This window comes from Pan paniscus, chromosome 16 (genome assembly GCF_029289425.2).
Source record: "Pan paniscus chromosome 16, NHGRI_mPanPan1-v2.0_pri, whole genome shotgun sequence".
Lineage (NCBI taxonomy): Eukaryota > Metazoa > Chordata > Mammalia > Primates > Hominidae > Pan > Pan paniscus.
The window spans coordinates 75,647,305-75,662,603 of NC_073265.2; the positions used below are offsets into that span (position 1 = coordinate 75,647,305).

A 15,299-nucleotide genomic window follows, 5' to 3' on the forward strand; every position below is an offset into this window, starting at 1 on the left:
TAGTCTTTGTCTTTTTAATAATATCCATTCTTCCTGGGGTAAGATATTATCTCAGTGTAGTTTTGATTTGCATTTCCCTGATGTTTAGTGATGCTGAGTAATTTTTCATATACTTGTTGACCATTTGTATGTCTTATTTTGAGGAATATTTATTCAAACCCTTTGCCCACTTTGTAATAAAACTATTTAATTTTTTTTTGCCATTGAGTTCCTCGTATATTCTGGATATTAGTCCCTTGGTGGATGAATAGTTTGCAAATATTTCTCCTGATTAACAAGTTATCTCCTCATTCTGTTGATTGTTTCCTCTTCTGCACAGCAGCTTTTTAGTTTACTATAGTCCCATTTGTCTATTTCTGGTTTTGTTGCCTGTGCTTTTGAGGTCTTAGCCATAAAATCTTTGCTTTGGGCCAATGTCCTAAAGTGTCTCCCCTAAGGTTTCTTCTAGTGGTCTTATAGTTTTGGGTCTTATGTTTAAGTCTTTAATCCATCTTGAGTTGATTTTTATACATGCTGAGAGATAGGGGTCCATTTTCATTCTCCTACACATGAATTTTCAGCTTTCCCACCACCATTTGTTGAAGAGGATGTCCTTTCCCCAGTGTATGTTCCTGGTACCTTTGTCCAAAATCAGTTGGCTGCAAATATGTGGATTTATTTCTGGGTTCTTTATTCTGTTTCACTGGTCTATGTATCTGTTTTTGTACAAATACCATGCTGTTTTGGTTGCTGTAACCTTGTAATATATTTAGAAGTCAGATAGTGTAATGCTTCCAGCTTTGTTCTTTGTGCTTAGGATTGCTTTGACTCTTCAAGCTCTTTTTTTTGGTTCTATAAAAATTTTAGATTTTTTTTTAATTCTGTGAAAAATAACATTGGTATTTTGATGAGGATTGGATTGAATCTGTAGATTGCTTTGGGTAGTATGGTTGTTTTAACAATATTAATTCTTCTGATCCATGAGCATGGGATGTCTTTCCATTTTTTAGTGTCCTCCTCAATTTCCTTCATCAATGTTTTGTAGTTTTCCCTGTAGAGATGCTTCACCTCCTTGAAGCCTTGATACACAACATACCAAAATCTATGGCACACAGCAAAAGTTGTGCTAGGAGAAAAGTTTGTAGCAATAAATGCCTACTTCAAAAAGGTAGAAAATACTTCAAATAAACATTCTGATAATGCACCTGAAAGAACGAGAAAAGCAAGAGCAAAACAAACCCAGAATGAGTAGAAGGAAATAACTAATAAAAATCAGAACAGAGATAAATGAAATACTGACTAAAAAAAAATACTAAGAATACCTTACATTTATTCCCAAGTATTTTATGTTTGGTAGCTATTGTGAGATTGCTTTCTTGATGTAGTTTTTTATTGGTTATTTTGTTATTGGTGTATAAAAATGCTACTGATTTTTTGTGTTTTGGTTTTGTATCCTGTCACTTTACTGAAATTGTTTATCAGCTTGAAAAGTTTTTGGTGGAGTTTTTTGGCTTTTGTACATGTAAGATTATGGTATTTTCAAAGGACAATTTGATTTCCTGTTTTCCAATGTGGATGCCTATTTTTTTTTTTTTTTTGAAACAGAGTCTCACTGTGTTGCCCAGGCTGGAGTGCGGTGGTGTGATCTTGGCTCACTGCAACCTCCGCCTCCCAGGTTCAAGCGATTCTCCTGCCTCAGCATCCCACACGAGGCTAATTTTTGTATTTTTAGTAGAGATAGGGTTTCACCACGTTGGTCAGGCTGGTCTTGAACTTCTGATCTCAGATGATCTGCTTGCCTTGGCTTCCCAACATGCTGGGATTACAGGTGTGAGCCATCATGCCTGGTTCCAATTAGATGCCTTTTATTTTTTTCTCATGCCAGATTGCCTAGTACTTTCAGTACTATGTTGAATAAGGGTGGCGAAAATGGGCATCTTGTCTTGTTTCAGTTCTTAGAAGAAGGGATTTCAGTTTTTCCTTTTCGGATATGATGTTAACTGTGGGTTTGTGATATATGGCTTCTATTAAGTTTAAGTGTTTCTTCTATGTTTAATTTTTTGAGAGGTTTTTTTTTAATCATGAAGGAATGTTGAATTTTATCAAATGCTTTTTCAGCAGGTATTGGGATTGTCAGATGGCTTTTATCCTTCTTTCTAAAGATGCGATATATGACAGTTATTGAATTGTGTATGTTGAACCATTCTTGTATCCCTGGTATAAATCCCACTTGACCATGGCTTATTGGCTTATTCTATTTTTGATGCATGTTAGATTTAGTAAGCTAGCATTTTATTTTTGTGTCTCTGTTCTTCTGGAATGTTGGCATGCAGTGTTCTTTTTCTGTTGAGTCTTTGTCAGGTTTTGGTATCAGGGTAATGCTGACCTTGTAGAATGAATTAGGGAGAATTCTCACCTCTTCAATTTTTTGGAATAGTTTGAGAAGAACTCGTGTTCTTTGTTAGTTTGGTAGAATTCAGCAGTGAAGCCATCCAGTCCTGGGTTTTTATTCGATGGGAGAAAGAAAAACCCAGTCTCCCATCTTTTGATGGGAGACTTTTTTTAAAATTATTATTACTGATTCAATCTCATTACTCATTATTGGTCTATTCAGGTCTTCTATTTCTTCCTAGTTCAATCTTGGTAGGTTGTATGTGTCCAGGAATTTATCCCTTTTCTCTAGCTTCTTCAGTTTCTTGCTGCATAGTTCTTCATAATAGTCTCTGATGATCTTCGTATTTCTGTGGTATCAGTTTTAAGAGCTTTTTTGTTGTTGTTGTTGTTTCTGATTTTGTTCATTTGGGTCTTTCCTCTTTTATTTGGTTAGTCTATCTAGCAGTTTGTCGATTGTACTTATCTTTCAAAAAATGAAGTTTTCATTTTGTTGACCCTTAGTATTATTTTTTAGTCAGTATTTCATTTATCTCTGTTTTGATCTTTATTAGTCATTTCCTTCTACTCATTCTGGGTTTGTTCTGCTCTTGCTTTTCTAGTTGTTTCACGTGCATTGTTAGAATGTTTATTTGAAGTTTTTCTACTTTTTTGATGTAGGCATTTATTGCTATAAACTTTTAGCACAACTTTTGCTGTGTGCAATAGATTTTGGTATATTGGGTTTCAATTTTCCTTTGTTTCAAGAAATTTTTTATTTCCTCCTTAATTTCTTCCTTGAGTTAATAGTCAATCAGGATCACATTTAATTTCTATATATTTGTACAGTTTCCAAAGTTCGTTTGTTATTGATTTTTAGTTTTATTTTATTGTAGTCCAAGAAGATACTTGATATAATTTTAATTTTATAATTGTTGAGTCTTGTTGTCGTCCTAACATTTGGTCTATCCTGGAGAATGGTTCATGTGCCGATGAGAAGAAAGTATATTCTGTAACTTGTGAATGAAATGGTCTGTAAATGTCTGTTAGTTCTAATTTGGTCTAATACGTAGCTTAAATTCAATGGTTTTTTTTGTTGTTGTTGTTAATTTTCTGTCTTGATGATCTGCCTAATGGTGAGAGTTGGGTGCTGAAGTCCCCAACTATTATTATATTAGAATCTACCTGTTCTTTTATATTTGATACTATTTGCTTTATAAATCTTTGTGCTCTGGTGTTGACAGCACATATGTTTAGAATTGTTATGTCCTCTTGTTCAACTAATCCCTTTATCATTGTGTAATGACATTTGTCTTTTTTTTTTTTTTTTACAGTTTTTGACTTATAATCTGTTTTATCTGCTATAAGTATAGCTACTGCTGTTTGCTTTTGATTCTGTTCATGTGGAATATATTTTTCTATCCCCTGACTTTCACCTGTATGTTTCTTTACAGGTGAGATGAATTTCTAGTAGGCAGCATATAGTTCAGTGTTTTCTAAAAATTAATTATTTCAGTCTATATCTTTTAAATGAAAACTTAATGCATTTATATTCAAGATTGTTATTGATATGTGAGGGCTTATTCCTGTCATTTTATGAATTTACTTCTGGTTGTTTTGTATAGATGAAGAAACCTTTGCTCCTTTCTTTCTTTCACATTGTTAATCATTGTGGTTTGGTGGTTTTCTGTCGCAGTAACATTTGAATCCTTTCTCTCTCTCTCTCTTTTTTTTTTTTTAATTGAGATGGAGTCTTGCTCTCTTGCCCAGGCTGGAGTGCAGTGGTATGATCTCAGCTCACTGCAACCTCCGCCTCCCAGGTTCAAGTGATCCGCTCACCTCAGCCTCCTGAGTAGCTGGGACTACAGAAACGCACCAGCATGCCCAGCTTATTTTTGTATTTTTAGTAGCAATAGGGTTTTGCCACATTGGCCAGGCTGATCTCAAACTCCTGACCTCAAGTGACCCGCTCACCTCGGCCTCCTGAATTGCTGGGATTACAGGCATGAGTCACCGTACCAGGGCTCCTTTCTCTTCTTTATTTGTGTATTTGCTCTGCCAGTGAGTTTTATACTTTCACATGTTTTCATGATGGTAGATACTGTTCTTTCATTTCCAGTTGTAGGACTCCCTTAAGCATTTCTTGCAGAATCAGTCTAGTGGTGATACCTTTTCTCAGCTTTTGCTTGTCTTGGAAAGGCTTTATTTCTCCTTCATTTATGAAGGGTAACTTTGCTGTGTATAGTATTCTTGCATAATATTCCTGCCCCTCCAGCACTTTTAATATATCATCTCATTTTCTCCTGGCCTGTAAGGTTTCTGTTGAGAAATTCCCTGTTAGTCTAATAGAGGTTCCCTCATAAGTGACTAGACACTTTTCTCTTGAGGTTTTTAGAATTCTCTTTTTGTTTTTGACTTTTGACAGTCTGACTAAAATGTGCTGTGGAGAAGATGTTTTTGAATTGTATCTATTTGGGGATCTCTAAGCTTTCTGTATCTGGATGTCTAAAACTCTAACTAGAGTTAGGGATTTTTCAGCCACTATTTTGTTAAATAGGTTTTCCATTTTTCTATTGTCTTTCTATTCTTCTATTGCCTCCTGGGACACTGCATATTTAAATATTTGGCCACTTTAAGGTGTCTCATATGTCATGTAGGGTTTGTTCATTCTTTTTTCTTCATTTTAATCTTTGGGTTTTTTTCCAAAGACCTGTTTTCAAGCTCTGAAATTGTTTCTTCTGCTCTAGCTGTCTATTGTTGAAGTATTTTTTATTTCATTTAATAAATTATTCATTTCCAGGATTTCTGTTTGGTTCTCTTTAATTATACCTATCTTTTTGGTAAATTTGTCATTTATATCCTGAATTGTTTTTGTGATATATTTGTATTGTTCATCTGTGTTCTGTAGCATAACAGGGTGATTATAGTAAAAAATAATTTAATTGTACATTTGAAAAATCACTGAGCTTCTTTAATATCAATATGTTGAATTCTTTTTCTGGGATTTTGTAAATTTCCTTTTTATGGTAATCTGTTGCTAGAGAATTATTACCTTTTTTTGGAGGTGTCGTGTTTCCTTGCTTTTTCATGTTTTGTTTGTCCTTATGTTGATATCTGCGCATCTGGTAAAGCAGTCACTTCTCCCATTTTTTTTTGGATTTGCTTTTGTAGGGGAGGGCTTTTTCCTGAAGACGTACCAATGGTGTTGGTTAGCTAGGACACTTTGGCTTTGCTTCTGGGTGTGTGCAGTAGTATAGTCTCCATGTAATTTCTTCACCTGTAAACAGTGTTAGTGGTGTCTGTGATTTTCTCAGTGACTTAGGTTGCAGTTGTTAGTGGAGGCTGTGGTGAAGTTTTGCTGGGGATGAAAACACCAGACAGTCCAATCCTCAGGCCCCAGTGAAGGCAGTTGCAGGCTGAGCATGCCTTTCCTTTGTCCTCAGGGTGGCATATGCTGGCGTTGGTGTTAGCTATTCTAGGCAATTTGGTTCTTGGGTCGCCAGGTGGCTTGCTGACTTGCTCAGTTGCAAGCAATGACAGCAGTGGGCCAGGTGGATGGGTGGGTCCTTAGGACCCTGGACAGTGGGCATGGCATGAGTAATGGCAGTAGCCATAGCAGGACAACCCTCTAGCTCCCAAGTGGCCTGTGCTGGTATTGGCAGCAGCTGTGATGGGTGAGGAGGGCCAGTCTTGAGGCACACAGGTGGTGCATGCAGGTGGGTGCCTGCTGTGCTGGTAGCTGCAGATTGAGTGGGACTGTCCTCAATCCCATGAGAGGAGTGCTCAGGTGCCAATGGTGGTAAATGGGGCAGGGTGAACCCAAGGCTCCCAGATAACACATTTTGGTATTGGGGAGGATAAAGATGGGCCAGGCGGGTGTGTCCTCTGGCCCTCTGGTCGTGCATACAGGTGCTGCCTGTGGTAGGCAAGGATGGGGTGATCCCTAGGGTCCCAGTGGAATGTTTGGGTGAGGACAGCAGTGGCTGTGTCATGGCCCTGCTGTTGGGTGGGTTGCTTTTAGTGGCAGCAGCCATAGACCGGCAGCTGGGGAGTATATGCTTTCACCCCAGTTGATGGCTGCAGGTAGGGTAGCCTGTCCTCAGGTCACTTGTAAGTGCACAGTGGCTCTACTGCTGAGGTGGCAGGGTTGCTGCCAGTGGCTTGTGCTTTGGCCCTGGGTGCAGCAGCCAGTAGTGGCAATGGCTGTATGTGGGGGAGTCTTCTCTCAGGGCACATGAAAACGCGCAGAGGTCCTACTGGGAGTGGCAGGCTTGTTGCCAATGGCTTGTGCTTTTGCCCTGGAGGCAGCAGCCAGCAGTGGTGATGGCTAAAGCTTAGGGATGTCCGTGGGGCTCCCAGAATGTGGAGATACAGGGGCTGTTGGGCCTTACAGCAGGATGCAGTCTGGTGAGGGCTGGGCTCTCAAAATAGCACCTTCCTGTAGCTTCTTAGGACTTGTGGGGGTGGTTGTGGGACCCAGTGTGAGCTCCCTCTCTGGAGTAATGCCAGTGTACGGTCTCTAGGTAGCTACCTACGTTAGTTTCAGGGCCCACAATGGTCAAGGGGCTTTCCCATGGCTAGGGTTGCAGGAGTCCACGGTGAGAATGTGGACCACTGGGAGCCCCTTGCCTACCCTTCCCTGCATTGGGGAGCCTCTCCAGGATCCCAGGTGATCCTGGCCGAGAAAGCTGCCTGATTTCCCTCTCCTTCCTTGCCTTAGGTATTTATTGCCACTTCTTGGTTGAATTCCAGTGTTCTTTCTTAGATGATCTATTCGAAGTGTAATAATGTACTTGCTATTTTGGTTCTTCTTTGTGGAGGAGGCAAGTACCAGATGCCTCTAGTCAGCCATCTTGAAGACTCTCTCTTCCTGATTCCTTGTTGAGCTATGTTGACAGATATTTCATGCCAGTCTTTCTGCTCTTCAATCACCCAGTGTTGAGACTCTGGACATCTCTTGCTGAAGTCACCTAAGCTAGGTAACCAGAGGATGACTGAATTCTATGTAAGTACCAATTTATATCAGTACTAATAAGTAAATTAGAAAGACATATACAAATTACCTTACCTGGGGCTAGTAAAGGCACAAACTCATGTTAGCGGGGCCACCATCACTAATTTAGTTAGATCTGTGTTCTGAATATCCCTGAGGAATTTGGACCAGGAGGCTTCTTGGCCTCTATCATAAAACCAATTGATGTCAATAAATAAACAGTGATAAGATGACAACCATCAGCTAAATGGTTGAGAAGGAAGAAGGTGAGGGGAAAGAAGAGGAGAACAGCAGGAAAGAGAGGCCTTCACTCAGCCCTTTTTCTATTTTCCGGGTCACAGGGCAGGGCCAAACATCTTTGAATACAACCTCTATGTGGTTAATAGATCCTTCAGTTACAAAGCCCAGGTTTGATTACACAAATAAGTGTCTTCTATTCTCTTCTAGGCCAACCCAATCACAGTTCTTTTTGTAACTCTCTGAATCTTTTATTGGTGTACAGACTTTGTGGTCAATTTAACAAGGTCTGTGAAAGTGAGTTAGTTTTACACATGCAGTTTTATTTGGTGTGCCTTACAAGTTACATGGAATATCTGGAATTACACTAGTATTTCTAGAGTGACCTGATAACTCAGCCCTTTGTTTCTTCCAATCACATCTGAAAAATCACTTTTCTCTTTGCTTCTAAATGTTTTGCTCCCATGTGGTTATTTAATTCTGCAAATGGCACAGGGACAGAATTTTTATGACTAATAATGTGCAAGTAAATGTGTGTTCCATCTGATGTGTGGGCAACCTCTCTGGTATGATATAACCTAGTATGCTGTTGTATTTGTCAAGTGGTTGGATATACAGATAACAGGGTAGTAAATGTGGTGCTTACATTATATGTGCTTGGTCTTTGTAAGATGTGATCCATAGAATTCCTTTCAGGAAAGCTAAATTCCCCATTACCTAGAACAAAATGCATTTGGATGTACCCACTGTACCTATGATCAAAGCAATTTTCATGCATGATATTCTGGGGGTGCATGGAGAAGGAGGGTTGATATAATGCAGAAGATTTTTAGACCTACCTTGAGTCCTAATGAGAGGAAACCTCCATCTGATTTTCAGATAATACTTGTTCTTTTCACTCAATTCCAGTGGCTGTTCCAGGGCAATTTTGCCCCCAGGGGATGTTTGGCAATGTCTAGAGACAATTTTGGTTTTCATAATGGCGAGGGATGCTACTGACTAAACATCTTGCAACACTTAGTGTCCTACTCTGCTAATTGTCTTAAAATGGACAGAACACTTCCTTCATCCCCAGTCCAAAATGTCAACAGTGCCAAAGTTGAGAAGCCCACTTGATCCAATCAGTCATTTATCCATTTTACTGATCTGGGCTGAAACTTAAAATGGGACAGTACCAGATAGCACAGTATAATTTTGTCTAGATAATAATTTCTCTAAGAGAGATAGAGACAGAGATGCTGTACTTGCTAGTTCTTGGAGTTGCTCATAGAAAGATCAGGCTAGTGGATCTCAGGACAAACATTTTCTCTCCAGAGCCATCTCCTAACTCCCTGCTGGCAGTGTGCTGTGGAGCCCTGAGAACCAACTGGCAGTGATCAATGTTATTTGCTTTGATGTATTCCTGAGGCTGGAGGGGTTGTTGAACTATATGAGTGACACACACCTGGAGGAGACGAGTATTATAATTCACAAAGGGGAGAAGGAGACCAATTAAAGTAGATTAAAAACAGAACATACTGTGGGAAACATTCAGGGCACAAAATCATCCAGCAAGCTGATGTATGCACACCAAGATCCATGGAAGATGAATATGGCATCCTGTGGTTTACAAGTTCATGGGCGACCACAGGACAATGTGAAACAGGAGAATTTCACAAACAGCTGTGATCCTCCATGGTTTCTGTTCTGTTCTTATTTCTTCTGCAGCAGAGCTAAAGATTTTAGAACTTAATTTTCATATGTAGTGGCCAGAAATCGGCTTTAGCTTTGGTGAGAGCTGAGTTGCAATCCTGGTTCTACTGCATATAAACTATGTGCTCTTAGGCAAGTTATCTAGCTTCTTTAAACCTTAGTGTCCTCATCTATAAAATGAGGAAAATGATACCTACCTGTTGTGAAGATGAAAGGAGATGGAGTTTGTGAATATGCTTACACAGTCTTGGCATGCCCTAGGTGCTTGATGAATACTCACCCAAGTCTTTTGCTTTTGGAGCAGAAGCAATGTCAAATCTCTCCATTCTACCAAAATGTTGAGCTTTTCAGAATCACTTTCTTATAAGCTTAGGAAGCTCTTCAGAGTGCAATTCACCATCTAGAATTCATCAGTGGGGATGGGAGGATAAACATTTGTACTCAACATTTAACAGTGTTCTGGGTTTTTCTGTTGTCGGGTAGGGCTCAGTGAGGCGAGAAACGGGAGGAGGAAGAATGGCAAACATGATTCAAGAGGTTCATGGATTGGAAAACAGGGATCTCTAGGAACAGACTGGCTGCTATTTTGCCCTCTCAGAGAGCTTCTCAAAGCCTGGTGCATCCATATGGGTTCCAATTTATGTCTTGCATAGTAGTACCTCATTTTTTATAGGAAGATCAGCTCTCTTAAAATAGAGTAAGAACCAAGACAACAACCAATTCATGCATAGGGAGAGCCCAGATGGATGTCATGCTATAAAATCTGTACACCATGTGAGGAGAGCCTCATGCTACCATAATCAGGGCTGCCTTACAACCCTATTTTACATACAATTAAACCTTTTGATCTAACTTGCAAGCCAATTATCTCGCTGCAACCAGCAAATTAAAATAAGGGGAAGATACTAAAGATGCTTCTTTGACAAAAGCAAGGAATAGCAGCTCTCTTGAGGAGAGATTTAAGTTTACATACTTCACATAGAACAGGTTGAGCATAATAGTAATTTTCTCAGCAATAAACATTCGTTCTCACTGAGAAAGTTGAGATGATTTTGAGTGTCTTCTGTTTAAGGGCATGGGGAATTTCTCTTCAAACTATTTATATAAATAGATAAATAGATAGATACAGCTATAGCTTTACTGCTTAAAGACATAAAGATATAGGCTAGACTAATCATTGAGGAATAATTTAGTATGCCAGAATATAGGAGATTAGAGTGCACCCTACAAACACCTCCTGTAGTCCCAGGACATTGGTGCATCCTTAACCTAGGAAGTCAGGGGCTCAGAAGCTCACTATTAATTTCAAGTGGATACGTTTAGGTGCTCCAGTTTCTCTTCTTGTAAAATGCAAATAAATTGAGGTCAAGAGAGATGACTGGAAAATGCTCCAAGATCTATAGCTAACAAGGAGCGGGAGCATGGCCAGGCGCAGTGGCTCATGCCTATAATCCCAGCACTTGGGAGGCCGAGACGGGCGGATCACGAGGTCAAGAGATCGAAGCCATCCTGGCCAACATGGTGAAAGCCTGTCTCTACTAAAAATACAAAAATTAGCCAGGCGTGGTGGCATGCACCTGTAGTCCCAGCTACTCGGGAGGCTGAGGCAGGAGAATCACTTGAACCCGGGAGGTGGGGGTTGCAGTGAGCCAAGATCGTGCCACTGCTCTCCAACCTGGGCAACAGAGCAAGACTCCATCTCAAACAAACAATCAAACAAACAAAATCAAGGAAGGGGAGCACGTTGAAGTGAGAATATCTATCATATTTAAGGTCCTTCTCTTTTTTGATTAAACATCTTTAGCTGTAAAATGGATATTGGTTGCCTGAAAGTATAAAATGAAAGGAGTTAGTATATCTACAACAACTCCTTGGTATACTTGGTAGGTACTCATTAAATATTACTATTAATGTAAAATACAGTACTACAATAATAATAATCAGGGGTATATCTAGGTTCTGGGGGGCCTGAAGCTTATACAACTTTGGATCTCTCTTTAAGGAGAATAATACAAAACTACAAATACAAAATTAAGTATGAATGAGGATACTTATCTGGAATAAGAAACTTTCAGAAAGCAATGATTTTTAAAAAGCTGACAAATACCACAAGCTTCACAAAATCAGAAAAATAATGTATTTTAAAATTGACTTCCTGGCACTGCTTTATAATCCTTTTTTCTCATATCTTTTCTGGCTGAATTTTCTTTGATTGCTCTATTCATATGACATTTTATATAATACCATTTTCTATAGAGAAAATAAGGATAATTCAACCTCTTCTGTAGCATGGTTGATCAAAATTTGTTTTTTACTACTGACAATTAAAGAAAAATTTCTTTCAGCTCCACAATTTGTTTTTTGGGGTAATATCAAGTAAACATTTGGGATTATTGTCAGATTTGAGAAAACTTCTATCAAGCTTCTTTTAAGAACTGTGAGTTTTGAAAGAGCATTTTATAAAGCAGATTCCAGCTCTGTCCATTGCATGCCACGTTTCTCCTCCATGACTCACATTCAGTGCTAGATGCTGAAGGCAATGTGCTCGTGATCGTGGGACCCTCCTGTTATGATGCTGGTGAGTCTGCACAGGTCATGATGCTCCTGGAAGCCATTGCTATAATCAGATGGCCAGCAGTAACTTAGCTATCCACAAAAGTTTCTGCAAATCATACAAATAAATTCCGCTAAACCCAAGCTAAATAGATCCTCAACTCAACTCCAAAGCCACCCGAACAGGAATCTTAATTGTGGTTAAAATACCTTCCTCCTGCTAGTGGTACAAAATCATATGCCTATGAAAACACATGACTGGGACCCCGTCAGGTATTGAAAGAATCCCATGCAAGTGAGGGACTCCAAAGCTTTAGCTGCGTAAGATTTATGGTAACTCTACCTCTGGTAGTGACAAATAGCATTGAGGAGAAAATTACAGTTCACCCTTAAACAACGCTGGGGTTAGGGGCACTGACCCCTGTGCAGTAGAAAATCCATGTATCAGTTTTGGCTGCCCCAAACTTAAATTCTAATAGCCTATTGTTGACTGGAAGCCTTACTGATAATGTAAACAGTGGATTAACACATATTTTGTATGTTATATGTATCATATAGTGTATTCTTACAATAAAGTAAGCTAGAGAAAACAAAGTGTTATTAAAAATCATAAGAAAGAAAAATATATTTACTATTCATTAAGTGGGAGTGGATCATCTTAAAGGTCTTCATCCTCATCTTTACTTTGAGTAGGTCGAGAAGGAGAAGGAAGAGGCAGGGTTGGTCTTGCTGTCTCAGGGGTGGCAGAGGGGGAAGAAAATCCATGTATAAGTTGACCAGCACAGTACATACCCATGCTGTCCAAGGGCCAACTCTAGTAGAATTGAGCCACCAGTTTGCTCAAGAACTAGCTGTGTGACGTAAGGTTAATCATTTTATTTTTTATGGACCTGGATTTCCCATCTTTGAAGTGAGAAGTTCAAATTAGGGGATGTGTAATGTTCCTGATACCCACAACAATGTGTGATTCGGTGAACAGTTTCTGAACGAGCCTAGCAGTGTCAGGGCAGATGGGGAAGAGCCAGAGGAAATAGTTCCCGCATTAAATACCATCCCTCCCTCCCTTTCTCCTCCAGCAGAGGTTTGTTTAGTAAACAAATCCTGAGTTTTCCCAATACAGCCAAGCTATGAAAGCTCTGTGCCACCCAGTATTGCTACAATTACTAATGTGACAGGCCTATCTTTTATTCTCCCAGAAGCAAGGCATGAGGAGTGAACTGAGCTGTCTGAATGACTTACCCAGGCATTTCTCTTTTGAAAGCCATCAGGGCAGGAGGAGAATTGCCTGGAGGCAGCTGGGCTCAGGCCAATGCCCCGGTTGGTCCTGAGCGTCTCCTGTTTTTGAGGTCCCTAGAAGTCAGACTGTAAGTTTGGGAGGATTCCATGACCTTCTCTCTTTACCTCTTGGCCTTTGATTCCTCTCCTTTGATGGATGGACTGGGAATGGGAGAAAGGTGGGTAGTGACTAGTTCTGCTTGGGCAGTATGTACTTTGAATGCTGCTTTAAGGAAGTCCTGGGAATAGCCAAGATTCTGGTGTATGTGTGTGTGTTACGTAGAATAAATTCAGCTGCTAGGAGAGTGACCAGAGAGGAAACTTCTTCTTCTGAATGTTTGTATCTATTTTGGAATTTGGGTGTCAAGGTAGAGATGGGGAGAGTTTTTGCCTTTCCAAGCACAGAGGCTGACACACAGGCAAGTAACAACTGTTGTTGAAGCTGAAGCCTCATGGCTGTTTCCCTTGGCCTGCTACTTTGGTATGAGTGGGATAGAGGTATTCGGAGAAGAAATGACATTTGAATTACATTTTGAAGACCCAGTAGAAGTTTCCTGGGAGAACAAGTTGGGGAAAACACTTGTGTAATATCAAAGACATGCTCTTACTTGTTAACATGGAACTGCTGACAAATAGAGACTGTCCACTGATACAGGGGTCTCCAACTCCCGGGCCACAGACTGGTAGAAACAAGACCATGTTAGGAACCAGGCCGCACAGCAGGAAGTGAGCAGTAGGCAAGTAAGCAAAGCTTCATCTGTATTTACAACCACTCCCCATCTCTCTCATTACTGCCTGAACTCTGCCTCCTGTCAGATCAGCAGTGGCATTAGATTCTCATAGGAGCGCGAGCCCTGTCGTGAACTGCGCCTGTGAGGGGTCTACGTTGCTCTCTCCTTATGAGAATCTAATGCCTGATGATCTGTCACTGTTCCCTAACGCCCCCAGATGGAGCTGTCTAGTTGCAGGAAAACAAGCTCAGGGCTCCCACTGATTCTACATTATGGGGAGTTGTATAATTATTTCATTATATATTATAATATAATAATAGAAAATAAAGTACACAATAAATGTAATGTACTTCAATTAACCCACAACTACCACCCCACACCCACCCTGTCATGAAAAAATTGTCTTCCACACAACTAGTCCCTGGTGTCAAAAAGGCTGGGGAGCTCTGCATTGATAGAAAGGCTGATAACGATGTATGGGCATTTGTCATTCCACATCTTGTTCTTTGCATTTATCCATTTATATGCATGTTTAAACAAAAAACGACATGCTACACATACATTTTTGTGTATTTAACACTATAACATGAATATCTTCTCACATTAATAAAAATGTCCTACAACAACATTATTATCAATGATTGAACATTGTTCCATTGTATTATGGCAATTTATTTAACGTTAGACATTTAGAGTGTTTTCAATTTTTCACGATTAGCAACAGTGATGAAGTGATGAGGATCTTCACAAATAAGATGTTTGTCTCCATCCCTTGGGAATAACTGCAGTAAAATTGTTGGGTCAAAGGGTCTGTACATTTTAAAGGCTTTTGATTAAGTATTTCTAAATTGCCAATCCAGGAAAGTTGTAGCAATTTACACTCTCTTCAGCAGTGTAGGAGAATGCCTATTTCTTCTCACCCTCACCAGGGCTGGATTTTTATCAGGCTTTTAAATCTCTCCCCATTTGAGAGGAGAAAGATGGTAATTCATTTTAATGTGCATTTCTTTGATTACTAATGTAATTGAATTCTTTAAAAAATAAGCCTATTAGCTATTTGAATTTCTACTTTTGTAAATTGCCTGTTTATTTCTTTTGGGTAAGGGAAAGTTTTACTTTAGGAAAATTCCCCTTAAAACACTAGGGTCAGATTTTTAAAAGCATTATCTTTTGTTCTCACTCTTCAAAAACATGCTTTCCACTGGAAAAATGAAGAAATGATCTAAAAGGAGGAATGGTGTCTCTGTTAGTAAATGGTGAGTCTATCAGCAATGGGACTGGGGCAGATTTTAGCTTTCCTGCTTCAGCTCCTAGCTGTTACCTCAGAGTTGGCTCTCAGCCTTCTTAGTTTCTGTTCAGTACCTTTCACCTCTTTATTTTTTCTTTTCTTTCTTTCTTTCTTTTTTTTTCTTTTGGAGACTGAGTCTTACTCTGTTGCCCAGGCTGGAGTGCAGTGGCACGGTCTTGGC

At 39.6% G+C, this 15,299-nt stretch overlaps 1 protein-coding gene and 1 long non-coding RNA gene across 2 annotated transcripts in view; one reads left to right on the forward strand and one right to left on the reverse strand.

Annotated features, from left to right (window-relative positions):
* Positions 1-15,299, forward strand: part of AGBL1 (AGBL carboxypeptidase 1) — a 595,764-nt gene that overhangs the window by 18,184 nt on the left and 562,281 nt on the right. The window lies entirely within an intron of this gene.
* The window catches only part of LOC130540856 (uncharacterized), a 34,157-nt gene that overhangs the window by 14,642 nt on the left and 4,216 nt on the right, over positions 1-15,299 (reverse strand). The window contains exons 2-3 of the long non-coding RNA XR_008954859.2: positions 11,787-11,875; positions 9,552-9,671 (exon numbers count right to left, since the gene is read on the reverse strand). This is a non-coding gene — a long non-coding RNA (uncharacterized LOC130540856). The remainder of the gene's footprint in view (positions 1-9,551; positions 9,672-11,786; positions 11,876-15,299) is intronic.